The sequence below is a fragment of the Pinus tabuliformis genome, chromosome 7 (genome assembly GCF_031772625.1).
Source record: "Pinus tabuliformis cultivar Carrire ecotype Pingquan chromosome 7, CPIR1, whole genome shotgun sequence".
In the NCBI taxonomy this organism is placed as follows: domain Eukaryota; kingdom Viridiplantae; phylum Streptophyta; class Pinopsida; order Pinales; family Pinaceae; genus Pinus; species Pinus tabuliformis.
In genome coordinates, this window is record NC_142293.1 from 231935436 (window position 1) to 231952855 (window position 17420).

At 32.0% G+C, this 17420-nt stretch overlaps 1 long non-coding RNA gene across 2 annotated transcripts; it reads left to right on the top strand.

Annotated features, from left to right (window-relative positions):
* Window positions 1-1510: 1510 nt before the first annotated feature.
* LOC149246695 (uncharacterized) lies at window positions 1511-15369 on the top strand. Of its 2 annotated transcripts, none has more exons than XR_016266544.1 (7): window positions 1511-2342; window positions 2567-2659; window positions 3051-3124; window positions 3364-3452; window positions 14756-14832; window positions 14939-14987; window positions 15138-15369. It is a non-coding gene; the product is annotated as an uncharacterized LOC149246695 (long non-coding RNA). The 2 variants fall into 2 exon arrangements; XR_016266545.1 differs by having other exon boundaries at window positions 14951-14987.
* Window positions 15370-17420: the final 2051 nt, after the last annotated feature.

Below are 17420 nucleotides of genomic sequence, written 5' to 3' on the forward strand. Positions count from 1 at the left end.
TGAAACCAATGTTAATAAATGATTTTTATTTTACAAACAAATTTCCTTTTTCTTTCTTTTGACAAATATATTACATCATGACTCAAGTACAATTATGAAGACCAACACTAGTTACATTCTTCAACACCATTCAATCCTCACCTATCTCTCATGATCTCAACATGACATGAGAACCAATGTGATCCTCCTTGACCTTCTTCACTGTTGGTTAGGAATGTTTCTACGAATTTCATGTTGGTTTTGTAGAATTTGCAAACCTCACATGTGAAATGAAACCCCAACTTGAAGAATTTTTAGGCTAATTTCTCTCTCCAATGCACTTATTCTAGCACATTGTTTCCATTTAAGGAGAGCAGTGCCCCAAAGATGTTATCTTTCTCCTTGGTGCAAGTTTTATTATTTCCACTTGGTTGTTCTTTCAGGTATCAAAATTTACAACTGAGGATTGTCCTTAACCTATTGAGTGTTGGGGCATTTTTATCCTATAATGTTTGTTGGACAAGGGCACCGTATTTAGGGCAGTTTTAGCCCCCTTTTATGCATAAAAATGGAGAATTTATACACAATTTCGAATGCCTAGCTTTTAGGATTTTTTGTTGATTTATTTCACACCTATTTTTTGGATCTCGAAGACTTTTTGGCTGGTAGGACACACCTATGCATTGTTTCTACTAGGTGGTTTTTAATAATAAGTATGTGCACAAGGGTCTTGGAAATATTTCATGGAAGAAGATCATGCCTTAGGTACTAAAGAAAGATTTGAGGCATTCAAAACACTCAAACAATCCTACAATACCTTGTGGAATCACTTTAAACAACTTACAAAATGTGTCAAGTGATTAGGTAAAATGGAATTGGCCATGAGCTATTTTCCAAATAAACTACAAATGAGCACACAAACTTACAAGTATGTAGATACTTAAAAATGCACATGTATTTAGGAGCATGCATGTGCATAGAAGTTTTAATCACTAATAATTCTTCATACAAATTTTCTTCCTCAATTCTCTATTTTAAAATAATTCTCTCATCTTAAAATATAATTTATTTATATCTATAATATATTTTCATATCAATCTAATTTATTTATATTTTATTTCGATAATGACAGTGTTTTTTTAATTAATATTATAAAATATAATATTTTAACTATTTTTCTTTTAAAATTGATATCACATTTTTACAATTATAAAAAATATATATTTTAATTAGTGATTCATCGTTACGGTTTCTCGTAATAAAACTGTGTTATCATTTTTTTAAAATACGTAACGGGTTATTTTTTTAATTTTAAATACGGGGCATTTTAATTTTTTTTTAAAGAGGTGACGTCATTTTTAAAGACCCAACTTGAAATCCACGTCTTTCAAATCCACGTCACTTTCAAATCAAAATAAAACTGTCTTTCCAAATCCACGTCACTTGCTGGCATACAATTCGATGCAGGAAGCAACTCGTAACTTACTTGATCACATTGCTTGTATGCCGATTTCAAAATTTATTACTCTACGGCTACATTGGGCTCCGTGCGCAGCGGTTAATAATCTCTACGGCTACATTGGGCTCTGTGCGCAGCTGGCGGATTTGAAAGGGAAAAACAAGAATGCATTTCAAATCCGATATATCATTATTACATTTAGACGGCAAAAGAAAGGGAAATCGCACTAGCAAGCTTGGCCGACAGATACAGGAAGAAGAGCAGATACAGGAAGAAGAGTGCCAGTATCGGCTTTCATGGCTGGCAGTTGGTGGGCAAGCTACGTTTCATGGCTGGGAGATGGTGTGGAGTATCTGCGTTTCGATTGGCTGCTAAGTGGAGAAGGAGATTGGAGAAGGGCTGAGGAAATTAGGTCGTAGATAGAGTAGAACATATTTTGGGTTTGTTGGAGAAGGGTTGAAGAAATTAGCTAGCAGAGTGGAACAGATTTTGGGTTTGTTGGAGAAAGGTTGAAGAAATTAGCTAGCAGAGTGGAACAGATTTTGGGTTTGTTGGAGAAAGGTTGAAGAAATTAGGTAGTAGAGAAGAATTTTGTGTTTTAGAATTTGGATTTTTATACTGTGTTTTCTTTTCTTTTTGAGCATGGCCATGCTTATTTGTTTATACTTTGAATTTTGCCAATGCATTTTAGTTTTTTATTTATTTATTTTGTTTTTGTTTTGAAAATCTTTTGTTCCTCTAGATTGGGTAGTTTGCTGTTTATTTGGTTGTTTGCTGGTTATTTGGTTCTGAGTTCTGGCTTGAGAGGTGAATTGGTTGGTTGGGGATTAAGAGGGTTGATTGGAGAGTGAGGCTGCCAAGAATATAAGAGGGGATGACTGATTTAATGGTGAAGATTGAGAAGGTATATATTATTTTATTTGTTATTTAATATTTTGATGGTAATAGGTTATTATCTGAATTTTTAAATCACTATGTATTGAATTTTTAAATCACTATCTATTGTATGTCATTGTCTACTGAATATATATAGATATTTTGCAGAACATTTTATCCTGTTTGTTTGTTTTTTTTTTAAATAATTTTTGTTTGGTGGATTTAATTGTCCCATTCGCTTTTCAAGTGCAGAGGAAGGAAGAACTATACTACCAGGGAGGAACAATTATACCACTAGTTAATAGTGGTGGAAAATACAGATGCTGTGTATTTTCTAGATTGCAGGTGAGCATTAACTTTTGGTTTCTCTCTTATCTAATTAATTTTTAATTAAATTTTAATGAGGAAAGTTAGGTGTACTTAATACTATTAGGGTTTACTTGCATATGCACCATGCATGCAAGGGTTGAGAAAATTTTCATAATCTTTCATGGGTTATTCAATGTCTCTGAATTTTATTTTTTGTACTGGTTATAGTAGGGTTTCATTATTGAGTATTATTTGTCAAAGTTCAATATATTGATGCTGAGTAGTGCAGCATAAAACCCTCTGATGCTTAAATCTAGAGAAGAATTTGGGGTTTCTAGAATTCTTCTTTTAGAAACTGTTTGTAGAACATTTTATCTTGTTGCTTTTTTTTTTTCATTAACTTGTTCTGTTTCCTCTTCAAGTGCAGAGGAAGGTAGAATTATATGATCAAGAAGGAAGAATTATACCACCACCACATGCTGTGTATTTTTTAGATTGCAGGTAGGCATTAGCTTTTGTTCTCTCATATCTAATTGATTTTTAATGAGGGTAGGGTAGGCTTACTTAGCAAGCTTAGGGTTTAGATACAAACACACTGTGCATGTAAGGGTTCTTCCTTCAGGTAATAGTTCATTATCTGAATTTTTAAATCACAATGTAGCTCATGGATAGATTACTTTGTAGAACATTTTATCCTGTTTTTTTTGGGTTAACTTGTGGAGTTTCCTCTTACTGTGCAGAGTATGGAAAAACTATACCATGAAGGGAGAATTAGAGCAAGAGTTAATAGTGGTGGAAAACACACATGCTGTGCATTTTTAGATTGAAGGTGAGCATTAACTTTTGGTTTCTGTTAATATCTAAACAATTTTTAATGAGGGAAAGATTTAATTATTCAGTTTACTGTTTAGATACATACTAGTGTGGAGAAATTTTGTAGTCTTCGATTTTTTTTTGGGTTATTCAATGTCTTTAGATTTTATTTTCTGTAATGGTTATCATAGGGTTTTATTCTTGAGTATTGTTTATCAAATTTCAATATAAAACCCTCTGGTGCTTAAATCTGAAGAAGAATTTGGGATTTCTAGAATTTTTCTTTTAGGAATTGTTAACATATGTTTAATATGTGAGTAAAATTTAATTTCAATTTTATTATAATTATTTTCCTCCCTGCATGTTGCAAATAAATTTTGGTCAGTGAAAGTTTTTTTATCCACAGATTTTATGTTTTGTACTAGTTGTCATAGGGTTTTATTCTTGAGTATTGTTTGTCAAAGTTCAATATATTGATGTTGAGTAGTGCTATCAGAAGGCCCTCTGATCTAAGTTACCAGGATTCGGATACGGATACGGATCCGCTAGTTTTTTGAAAATCTAAGATCCGGATACGGCAAGGATACGTCACGTACAATCAATATATATATATATATATATATTTAAACTTTTAAAAAACACCTTAAAGCTAAAAAATCAAATACTCCATGAAAAAATCAAAGAGGAGATTTTGGATCTGTTTTGATGATTTCCCCTTCACCATGCTCATGTTGTGAATCTTGTGATGGTTCCATTATGATAATGGTATAGAGTTACTTGCAACTGCATTTAAAAATCAAATTATAATATATTAATATTATCTATAAACAATTAAAAATTAAATTATAAATACATTAAAAAAAATTAAATAACATATATTAAATATTAATATAACTGTTATTATTATCATTTATGTTATATTAATATAACATATAAATATAAATATTAAATAAATTAACAAATCAAATAACTGTTATATTAATATATATTATAACTGTTATTAAAGTTTAATTATTTAATATATTAAACATTAAAGTTTAAACAGCATTGAACAATAAACATACGGTAAATTAAATATAACATATATATATATATATATATATAAATATTAAATAATAAACATAACAACTATTCGAACGTATAAACATAAATAAATATAACATATATATAACATATATATATATAAATATTAAATAACATAAAACATTAATATAAAACATATATTAAATAACATAAAACATTAATATAATAACATAAAACATTAATATTAAATAACATAAAACATTAATATAATACATATATTACGGTTTTAGTTCTGAAATATAACATATATATAACATATATATATATAAATATTAAATAACATAAAACATTAATATAAAACATATATTAAATAACATAAAACATTAATATAATAACATAAAACATTAATATTAAATAACATAAAACATTAATATAATACATATATTACGGTTTTAGTTCTGAAATAAATATATATTATTTGTTTTGAAATAAATAATACAGCACACGCTTAATACCTGTTCACGCACAGTCATAAATAATACAGCATAAATAATACAGCACTGATACATATATTATTAACGCTTAATAGTAAATACCTGTTAACGCTTAAACTTTTGCCGTGAACAGTCTGCCCGACAGTGCGTGCAGGGGAACCGGCGCCTGACCAGGTGCTGCGTGCAGTGGGGCCGGAGTTAAGCCCGCAAACAAATGGCAAATGGCAAATATTACTGTGCCGGCGGTCGGAACGAATGAATGGCGACAGAAGAAAACAGTAGAGCGGACAAAAGAAATGATATAATATATGCCCGTGCGGGACCACAAAAACGTAAAACCTAAAAAAATATCTGTTTTTTTAACTTTTTCGGCCCGCTTCCGGCGGCCACCGGCGGGATCCGTATCCGGTAAAGGTGAGCCGTTTCAAAAATCTGCGATTTCAAAAATACGTATTTTTTGCCGTTTTTTGGAGTATCCGGATCCGGATCCGGTTCAGATCCGTGGATCCGGCAATACTCCACCTGCCGTGGCCGGATCCGGTAACTTAGCCTCTGATGCATAAATTTGTAGAAGAATTTGGGGTTTCTAGAAATTTTCTTTTAGGAACTGTTTGCAATGTTTAATATGTGGGTAAAATTTTATTTCAATTTTATTATAATTTTCCTCACTGCATGTTGCAAACAGATTTTGGTTATTGGATGTTTTTTATTTAAGCTAGTGAACCACAGTCCAAGCCATGTTTGTCTTATAAACTAACATGGTTTGGGGTGAGATCATTGACCATTCAGTGACCTATAACAGTCAATTCGTGCTAGGATAAACCTTCTAATGCTGAAACCTAAAGAAAATTTTGGGTTTCCAGAATTTTCTTTTTAGTTACTATTTTCAGATCCGTGGATCCGGCAATACTCCACCTGCCGTGGCCGGATCCGGTAACTTAGCCTCTGATGCATAAATTTGTAGAAGAATTTGGGGTTTCTAGAAATTTTCTTTTAGGAACTGTTTGCAATGTTTAATATGTGGGTAAAATTTTATTTCAATTTTATTATAATTTTCCTCACTGCATGTTGCAAACAGATTTTGGTTATTGGATGTTTTTTATTTAAGCTAGTGAACCACAGTCCAAACCATGTTTGTCTTATAAACTAACATGGTTTGGGGTGAGATCATTGACCATTCAGTGACCTATAACAGTCAATTCGTGCTAGGATAAACCTTCTAATGCTGAAACCTAAAGAAAATTTTGGGTTTCCAGAATTTTCTTTTTAGTTACTATTTGTAGAAGTTCAATACTTGAGTTAAATTTTATTCGGGTTCTATTATAATTCTTTTATCTCCGACATTTTGCATATAGAATTTGGTCATTGGAGGTTCCCTATTTAGCCGAGGAACCCACAATCCATGCCATCTTGAAATTATAAAGTAACACACATTTGGGGCGAGATTATTAACCAATCAATGACCCACAACAATCATATTCATCAATCTCCATTTGTTATTTTTCTTAACCAGCTTGAACAAAGTGGCTTTAGGGATCATGGATAGACTTACTAGGGAGAAAAAGTGCTGGTATGCCATCTAAGATGGATGGAATGAGACCTGCCAGGTCACACTTGCATTAGATGGAAACACACCACCTATGCAAAAGCACATTGAAGCAAGACTTGTAGGAAGACATTTGGATTCAGCGAGACCCCATTATGTAAGCAAACACTTTGAATCAAGACCTATTTAGAAAATTATGGTTTCTCAAATGTGTCCTTACCTATCTAAGTGTAAGCAAGTAGCATGGGATGAACTAACAATAGGTGTGCTAGGGGGTGACCTAACCTAGATAAGGAAAGAAGGTTCAAATACTTGGCAGGGGTTAGCACCTCTGTTTAGTCTTACTCTTACTCGAAGCAAATCCTAAGTAAATCTTAAGTATGAGATTTTTTCTAATGAGGAGTTCAGGGTAAACTCATTCCTTTTATTTTACAGAACATTAACGAAGCAGATTCAGCTATCTTTGTCCAAAATCAATACCTACAGTTATGGTTTGGAAAAAGAAATATAGTTCCTACATTTTCCTTCATATTAAGTATGCTGTGAACATTTTTGTAGCCAAGGCCCATAAAAATGCCTTTTATATTTTTCAATTTAAGAGAGTACTACCCTAGTCTTTAAGCATTGCATTCCTTTGCATATTGATCTTATATGGACGGAACCCAATTCCTTGTGTTTCTAGTGTGTTTATTTATGTCAGTGATTGCTAAAATTGGAGAGTAAGAATGGAGTATCTTTTATCTATTGATAATCTTCCTTTAGGGACAGACAGTCGAGCCAAAGCAATTACTTATCTCCCAAACATAAGAAAATATTTGTAAAATTAAACAACTCCCAAACAACAATCCATTTCTCTCCATTCAACAATATTATAAGATTTACCAGTTTATTTTTAATTATCCAATTCCATTCATATATCTTATACCCATAACAAATTCCATCAATCTATTTTTGCTTAGAGCAATGTGAGGGTTTACCCATAAGGAAGTGTGTGGTTATCCATTAATGAGTTTGCTGAGAATGGGTAACTTAAGGACTTAACACTCCTAAAAGGTAAAAGGCTAGTGCATGAAAGAGTTTACCAAAAAGAATCCCCCTACATAGTCTTTTTACCTCCTCCTATAATATCCAACCATGGTAGATACCTCTCAGTCCATCTCTTGCTAAAGTGGAGAGAATGTAAAAAGGTTTGCACTCTTTGAACATTTTAATTCCACTATTTAAAATTTTGTGACCATAAAGTGACATAGGAGTCTTTAACATATAACATATGTATATAGGTAAGACAAAGAGTCCCTTCAATCTGTTCACAGTTATAATATAGGAGCCTAATGTATATAGGGTGCATTCAGTTAGATACCGTTAGTCTTTTAACTTTTTTTAATTGTTTTAAAATGTATCCTTAAACTTGCTTCAGGAATGAGCCAGTAAGGGACCTTAAAGGTGTCAGAAATCAATGGGTAAGGTAGAAATTTAATTCATCTAAAATGTATCTTTAAGGCTACTTCATGAATGAACCAGTAAGGGATCTTAAAGGTGTCAAAAGTCAACCAGAGCCAGAAATGAGCATGGATTTAGGTGGATGATGCAACCAAGTAATTAGTTGTAACTCACCATTTTGAACCTTTTTTTCCTTTAGCCTATCTTATGAGGTATCGTGAGTTAGTATTATGAGCCATCAAACCAAGCTGTTGGGGTTAGTTTTCTACTTTTTGTCCCTTCTGTTGGAGTTCTCCCTTCAACTAAGAGAAATAAGTGTAGAAAGTAGAATGGCAATGAAAATCATCAACCCATGAAGCTATGATCAAGAGGGGTATTCTGGATTGGGGAGGAAAGGGTGCAAGAGCATCAGGCACATTCAGATGAACCTGGCATTCTTGTTAGTTGGATGCCAATGGTGAGAAGATTTTTATTGAGATGATCACCTACCATGCACCCAATAATTAGGAATGGTGGGTTGACACATAGCTGTTAACCCATAACAGACCCAATTCACTGCCTTCTTAAAAATATAGATTTCGGTATTAGATATGTGCAATTCTTATTAAAAAATCAGATTGCCTGAAAATGTTTACCCATCCCCTAGTCTTGGTTCCTTTTCTAGTTTTGTAGCAAATACACAGCCCTCTCATCTTTTGCATATTCAGCTAATAATTTTTTTTGCGGCCCAGTTCTACCTTAGATATGGCACATAGCTCAGATAACATAGCTAAGAAATCAGCTGAAGCATTATTTATGCACTTATATTGAATTTCAAAGTAAAAACCTTGTAGTTGACTTTCCAACTTCACCAAAATTCCACTAGGAAAATGAATACTCCAAAGTTTCATGCTCCATTTGGATTTTGAGGCGTTGTCGCAATAAATATGGCTTGAATTTTACTATAACATTCATAAGGGTCAACATTTCCTTATCATAGATGCATAACAATGGCTCCTTGTCAGTCAATTTCTACTTTGAAAATCTATAGGCTGCTGATTTGCATGACCATAGTGTTCATGTCAGCGCTCAAAGCATCATATTTCACTTAAAAAGTCTGAGAAATTTGGAAGTGCAAATACAGGGCTGGGCCTTTTTCATGCGTCAGTAGCCCCCTCTACAGTCCCCATCCATTTAAATTGATTCTTATTGGTAAGATCACTTATTGGTAAGATCAGTGAGGTTTGTCATGATGCTTCCAAAGCCCTTGACAGAACTTCCTATATAAATTGCATATTCTATCAAGTTCTCTCAACTGAGCCACATTCTTGGGAGTTGGCCACTCAAGAAACAAAGAGTGAAATTCAAAAAATAAAGAGTGAAACAGAGCCAGCCCTGGATGATTGAGAAAATTGTCAGGCCTCAGCTTCTTTGATCACCATTTGATACGAAGCAAAACTAAATGATTTTCATTCTAAATATTTTGTGTTCTTTGCCACAATGATGCTGGGATAAATGGAAATACACTGAGAATTAATTTAGAAAAAAATAAGTTAGCAATGAAGCTATATAGTTTCACCTTGTGTACAAGTATTTAACAGATGCCAGCTTGAGTGTTACAGTTTGCATAGATAAGAAGGGACCCCTTCTGCAGCCTCCATCCATTTGAATCCATCCTTATTGGTAAGATTGGTTAGGTGTGCCATGATGCTTCCAAAACCCTTGACAAGACTCCCTACATAAATCACATATTCCGTTAATTTCTCTCAACTGAGTCACATTCCTGGGAGTTGGCTAGTCAAGGATTAAGGAGTGAAATTTAAGAAATAAAGAGTGAAACAAAAAATTGTTAGGCTTCAGGTTCATTGGTCACAATTTTATAGGAAGCAAAACTAACTGTTTTTCATTTTAAGTATCTTGTGTCCTTCGCCACAATAATGTTGTGTTAAGTGGAAATATACTGAGAAAATCAATTGTAGACAAACTTAAGTTACTAATGAAGTCATTCAGTTTTGTTTTCTGTTACACGTATTAGATAGATGCCTGAATGAGTGTTATAGTTTGCATAGATAAGAAGGGAGACCTTCTGCAGCCTCCATCTATTTGAATCGATCCTTCTTGGTAAGATTGGTTAGGTGTGCCCATGATGCTTCCAAAACCCTTGACAGACTCCCTATATAAATTGCATATTCTGTTAAGTTCTCTCAACCTAGTCACATTCCTGGGAGTTGGCTAGTCAAGGATTAAGGAGTGAAATTAAGAAATAAAGAGTGAAACAAAGCCAGCCCTGGATGATTGAAAAACTTGTAAGGCTTCAGATTCATAGGTCACAATTTTATAGGAAGCAAAACCAACAGGTTTTTCATTTTAAGTATCTTGTGTCCTTTGCCACAATAATGTTGTGTTAAGTGGAAACACACTGAGAAAATCAATTGTAGAAAAACCTAAGTTACTAATGAAGTCATTCAGTTTCATTTCCTGTTACAAGTATTTGGTAGATGACTGCTTGAGTGTTATAGTTTGCGTAGACAAGAAGGTAGCCCCTTTGCAGCCTGCATACATTTAAATCTATTCTTATTGGTAAGATCAGTGAGGTGGGCCATGATGCTTCTAAAACCCTTGACAAACTTCCTATATAGATTGCATATTCTATTAAGTTCTCTCAACTGAGTCACATTCTTTGAAATAAAGAGTGAATCAGAGCAAGCCTTGGATAATTGAGAAAATTGTCAGGCTTCAGATTCCTTGATCACAATTTGATAGGAAGCATAACTAGCTATTTTCACAAGTATCGTGTGTCCATTGCCACAATAATGTTGGGATAAATGGAAAGATACTGAGAGAATCAATTGTAGACGAACTTAAGTTACTAATGAAGTCATTCAGTTTCACTTTCTGTTACAAGTATTTGGTAGATGCCTGCTTGAGTGTTGCATTTTGCATAGATAAGAAGGTAGCCCCTTTGAAGGGTCCACCCATTTAAGTTGATCCTTGTTGGTAAAATCAGTGAGGTGTGCCATGATGCTTCCAAAACCCTCGACAAAATCAGTGACCATTTTGGCATCCACAAAAATGAAATTTTAAAGGCAGGACAATTATTCCAATTAAATGGACATTGGTTAAAACTTAAACCACATTAACACAAGATGTCAAGTAAATTCAGAACTTTGAAGCCAAAACACAATCACTGAGAATGAAGACCTAACTTGCCACTTTCTATTACTTCAATAATTTCGCCTTACATAAACTAGATCTAGAGAAGAAATCTGTAACTGTGAACCTCGATGAACTGTAATTCAAATTTGAGTACTAAAACCTAGATGAAAAAACTGAGAGCTGTGAACTAGACAGAGATAGAATTAAGTAACATAACATCATATGTACTATGTCTTCTATATATATAGCCCCTCTTTCTTCTTGGACACATACTAGCCTTAACAAAATAAACCAGATTTGGAGAAGAAATCTGTAACTGTGAACCTCACTAAACTGTAATTCAAATTTGAGTGCTAAAACCTAGATGAAACTGAGAGCTATGAACTAGACAGAGATAGAATTAAGTAACACACATGATATGTACTAGGGCAGGGGTACTCCACCGACCGGATTGGAGTTCTTATACATGTGAACAGGTTTGTCTCCATCTGGATTAAAGACCCGCGTCAAATCAACAGTCTCATCTCCGTGGGTGTAGCCAAAAAGCTCAATGCTATATAAATTGCATATTTTGTAAAGTTCTCTCAACTGAGTCACATTCTTGGAAGTTGGCCAGTCAAGGAAGGAGTGAAATTCAAGAAATAAGGAGTGAAACAGAGCCAGCTCTGGATGGTTGAGAAAATTGTCAGGCTTCAGGTTCCTTAATCATAATTTGATAGGAAGCAAAGCTAATGGTTTTCTTTTCTAAGTATCTTGCGTCTCTTGCCACAATAATGTTGGGATAAATGGAAATATTTTGGGAGAATCAATTTTAGACGAACTTAAGTTACTGATGAAGTCATTCGTTTTCACCTTTTGTTACAAGTATTTGAAAGATGCTTGCTTGAGTGTTACAGTTGAGTGTTACAGTTTGCATTGATAAAACGGTAGTCCCTTTGCAGCGGCCATCCATTAATTGAGATCCTTATTGGTCAGTGAGGTGTGCTATGATGCTTCCAAAACCCTTGACAAACTTCCTATATAAATTGCATATTCTATTAAGTTCTCTCAAGTGAGTCACATTCTTGGGAGTTGGCCAGTCAAGTAAGGAGTAAAATTCAGGAAATAAAGAGTGAAACCGAACCAGCCCTGGATGACAGAAAATTATCAGGCTTCAGGGACCTTCATCACAATTTAATAGGAAGCAAAACTAACAGTTTTTCATTCTAAATATCTTGTGTCCTTTGTCACAATGATGTTGGGATAAGTGGAAATCCACACAGAGAATCAATTGTAGATAAACTTGAGTTACTAATGAAGTCATTTAGCTTCACCTTCTGTTAATGCCTGCTTGAGTGTTAGAGTTTGCCGTGTAGAATGGGCCTTTTTTTTGGTCATAGTAATTCCTTTGATTATTCAGATCTTCAGTCTGATGCTCTCCAAACTGAGCTATCACACTAAGGGGGGATTTTACTAGGCACTATATGGTGCATGTCCAATAATTCTTTTACTGCTCTTTCTCTGTCATCTTTAACTTAAGATACATGTAGGGTGAACATTCTACTGTTCCAGGAACCCAAAAATATATTTCTACTGTTCTTCATGGTAAATAGCACATCTCCTCTGATGCATATTCACTTTAGTCATCCTGTATAGTTCAACAATGAGTATATCTTTGAATGTGGTTGGTAATACCAATTGCACGTCTTCTGATGCATATTCATCGTATTCATCCTTTATAAATGAACAATGAGTATATATTTGAATGTGTTTGCTTTTCATATAAGCAAATTCATCAACTCCTTTGGACTTTGATAGCTTGTGGGATGGTCACGGAGGAAAGAAATTGAGACCCATCATCACAGTTGTTGAAACCCGTCATGGCCAGTATCGGTTAGTTTAGAAAAAGTATTGGATCCTGATCAAATAAAAATAGGTCAATTGTTGCACCATATGTAAAGAGTTACTTCACTGAGTGAGTTCTGTGAGTGATGAAACGGAACCAGCCCTGGATGACAGAAAATTGTCAGGCTTCAGGTTCTTTTATCACAATTGGATAGGAAGCAAAACTAACAGTTTTTCATTCTAAATATCTTGTGTCCTTTGCCACAACGATGATGGGATAAATGGAAATACACAGAATCAATTGTAAAGAAACGTTAGTTACTAATGAAGTCTTTCCACTTCACCTTCTGTTAAAAGTATTTGACAGATGCCTGCTTGAGTGTTAAAGTTTGCCGTGTAAAATGAACTCTTTTTTTTGTCATAGTAATTCCTTGGATTCTTCAGATCTTCAGTCTGATGCTCTCCAAACTGAGCTGTCACACTACTGGATAGGCAAATGGGCTTTTTACTAGGCACTATATGATATATGTCCATGTCAAGTAATTTTTTTACTGCCCTTTCTCTGTCATCTATAACTTAAAGATACATGTAAGGCGAACATTCTACTGTTCCAGGGACCCAAAAATATACTTCACCTGTTCTTCATGGTAAAAATTGCACATGTCTTCTGACGCATATTCACTATATTCATCCTATATAAATCAACAATCAGTATTCATCCTATATAAATCAACAATCAGTATATCTGCATATTTACTCTATTCATCCTGTATAAATCAACAATGAGTATATCTTTGAATGTGGTTGGTAAATTGCACATATCTTCTGATGCATATTCACTATATTCATCCTTTATAAATCAAACGAGTATATATTTGAATGCGGTTGCTTTTCATGTAAGCAAATTCAGCATGCATAAAGCAACTCCTCTGGACATTGATAGCTTGTGGGATGGTCATGGAGGAAAGCGATTGAAACCCTTCATGACCTGTATCAGTTGGTTTAGAAACAGTATTGGACCCTGATGTACCAGATGTACATCGCTATTCAATTGTTGTCAATTGAATGGATGTACATCGCTATTAATTAAAAAGAGACTGATTTCAGCATGTCTTGCGATGTGGGGCCTCGATCACTGTCCCATCAGTTTATGTGTTACTACCCTAATGATTCGAAGAGTTACTTCCCTGAGTGACTTCTGTGAGAGCGATGACCTCTCATCGGAGAGTCTGGAATACCTTTTTGATAGTTTATGTTTTTAAAACCAATTCATTATGCCTATCCAGATCGATATATATACCCAGTCGGAAAGTCTGGAATACCTTTTTGATAGTTTATGTTTTTAAAACCAATTCATTGTGCGTATCTAGATCGTTTTATATATATTAGTGAATCTTTATCCAGATACAGAGGTGTGTAAACCGCTTAAATGGCCACATTAACCCCCGAATAGGGATTCGTTTCGGTCTTCATTAAGAACTCTCAGCCAATTGGATTTTCCCGTAGACAGGAATTCTGGTCATGATTTCTTAAGATAGTAATATTATTAGGCAAGGATTTTCATTTGATAGCACTTTCAATACCTCGATACAAAATAACATTTACAACATTTACATTTACAGGTCTTTCTTGAAACTTGAAATGCTTTAAGAAGAAGAGATGGGATGGGTTGCTTAGGTTTTCTATTTAGTTTACCTTAGGGTAGCCTACTTACTTGAAATTTACAATGAATTAATTTTTATTATATATAATAGTTATTTGACTGGGAATGATAGTTAATTATTGTTTTTTGTTTTTATTATTATTTTTAGTAAATTTGTAATCAAAAATTTGTTTTACCATCTTCTTATGAAACAGGTGTTAAACAATTGGATGGGGTGAGGGCTTTTGACCAAAAGTCATAGAAGATGATGGAATTGTCTTCCCAATTTCATGTGAGATTATTATAATATTTATAATAGATTAATTTTTATTATTTATAATATTTATTTATTTTGAAATAGATGTTGAAAAATATTTAACTAATTGTTTTTCTTCAAGTTTGTTAAACAGATGCAGACTGTTGTGACAGAAAGCAATACATGGGAAGGTAGATTAAATTTTCTCCCAATTTTGTGAGATTTTTTTTCCTTGCAATTTTAGGAGAGTGGAAAACTATTTTTTTTTTATTGTTTTTGTTATTTATTATTTTAAAATAGAAATATTATTAAAACTTTAATTTTCTGATGGTATGAAACAGAGATCAATACAAGAAGAGCGGGCACAGCAGCAAGATAGGAAGTGCTTCACAAAGGCTTAAACTCTGTCAAATAATCACATATTAGCTGTAATTGTAAATTGTATTATGATTTTTGATGTACTCTCACAAACTATACTTTAATATATAATCAGATTTTTTTTTGAGAGGGGCTAGACCCTTCTCACAACCTCCAAGATAGCTTTGGCCAAAGCTATCTTGGAGGAGTCTCTTTCTGGAGTTTTGTTTTGTTTATTTTATTTTTTCCAATTTTTATTTATTTATTTATAATTATAACTATTTTTTTCTTTGTAATAAAATATGTGTTTGATTTTATAATTTATTCCAGTGATATAATGATGTTTTGTTTATAATTGTTTAATTAATTAATATTTTTAAAATGAAAAAAAAATAGAACTTCATATTTTAAATTTTATTGAGCATATTCACATTTTTTTTCACATTCACATTGCTTTCGCATGACACTTACATATAATAACCTCAAATGATTTAATAAAAACTGAACTCATAAAATTATATTATTTCTAATTTTGTTTCACATTTACAATTCTTTCACTTTCACTTGATACCTCTATATAAGAAAACATATAATTTAGTAGAAATGAACTCAAAATTATATTGCACAATTCTTTCACTTGATATCCTTATATGACAACCATAAATGATTTAGTAAAATTGAACTCGTAAAATTACATTCTCACATTCACAATTCTTTCAGAAAAATAAACTACATTTAAAAATGTTGATTCAAGATAAACTGTTATATTTAAAATTTTGTTATCTAATAAAAAATAATATTTAAAATTTATACTAAATAAGAGACTAAATTTTTATATTTATTTATTTGTGTTGTGTTGTGTTGTGTTGTATAACACTAAACTATATTTAAAAATGTTGATTCAAGATAAACTGTTATATTTAAAATTTTATTATCTAATAAAAAATAATATTTAAAATTTATACTAAATAAGAGACTAAATTTTTATATTTATTTATTTGTGTTGTGTTGTGTTGTGTTGTGTTGTATTGTGTTATGTGTTGTGTTGTGTTGTGTTGTGTTGTGTTGTGTTGTATTGTATTGTGTTATGTGTTGTGTTGTGTTTTGTGTATATATGATTATACACACATGACATTACTTAATATGATGTATTTTGTATTTTAAAGATTTGAAGATTTAATAAATATTAGTTTCAAAAGTATTTGTACAATTGTATTATCTTGTGTTATCTCATATGCATAAATTTGTATTTTTTTATAAGCACATATATGGTTTTCAACTTTACATTTTAAAATTGTACATTGAAATTGTGTGATCTCATATAATTACAAATAATTAATTCTTCATAAATTTGTATTTTTATAAACACATATAGTTTTCAACTTTACATTTTAAAATTGTACATTTAAATTTGTGTGATCCTTGATTAGTTACAAATACTTATTTCTTCATAAATGTGTATGATTTAGTAAAATTGAACTCATAAAATTACTCTCACATTTTTCACATTCACAATTCTTTCATAAAAATAAACTATACATTTAAAAATTGGGATTCAAAATCAACTTCCATATTTAAATTTTGTTATCAAATAAAAAATAATATTTAAAATTTATACAAATAAGATACTAAATTTTTATATTTGTTTATGTTGTGTTGTATTGTATTGTAATGTGATGTGTTGTGTTATGTATTGTTTGTCTATATTTGATTATACACACTACATTGTGTTTAATATGATGTATTTTGTATTTTAAAGTTATGAATATTTAATAACATTAGTTCCAAAAATATTTGTACAATTGTATTATCTTGTGTTAACTCATATGCATAAATTTGTATTTTTTATGAACACATTTATGGTTTTCAACTTTACATTTTAAAATTGTACATTGAAATTTGTGTGATCTCATATAGTTACAAATAATTAATTCTTCATAAATTTGTATTTTTATAAACACATATATAGTTTTCAACTTTACATTTTAAAATGTACATTTAAATTTGTTTAAAAATTCTGATTCAAGATCAACTTCCATATTAAAATTTTGTTATCTAATAAAAAATAATATTTAAAATTTATACAAATAAGAGACTAAATTTTTATATTATTTATGTTGTGTTATATGATGTGATGTGTTGTGTTGTGTTGTGTTGTGTTGTGTTATGTGTTGTTTGTGTATATATGATTATACACACATGACATTATGCTTAATATGTGTATTTTGTATTTTAAAGTTATGAATATTTAATAAATTTAGTTCCAA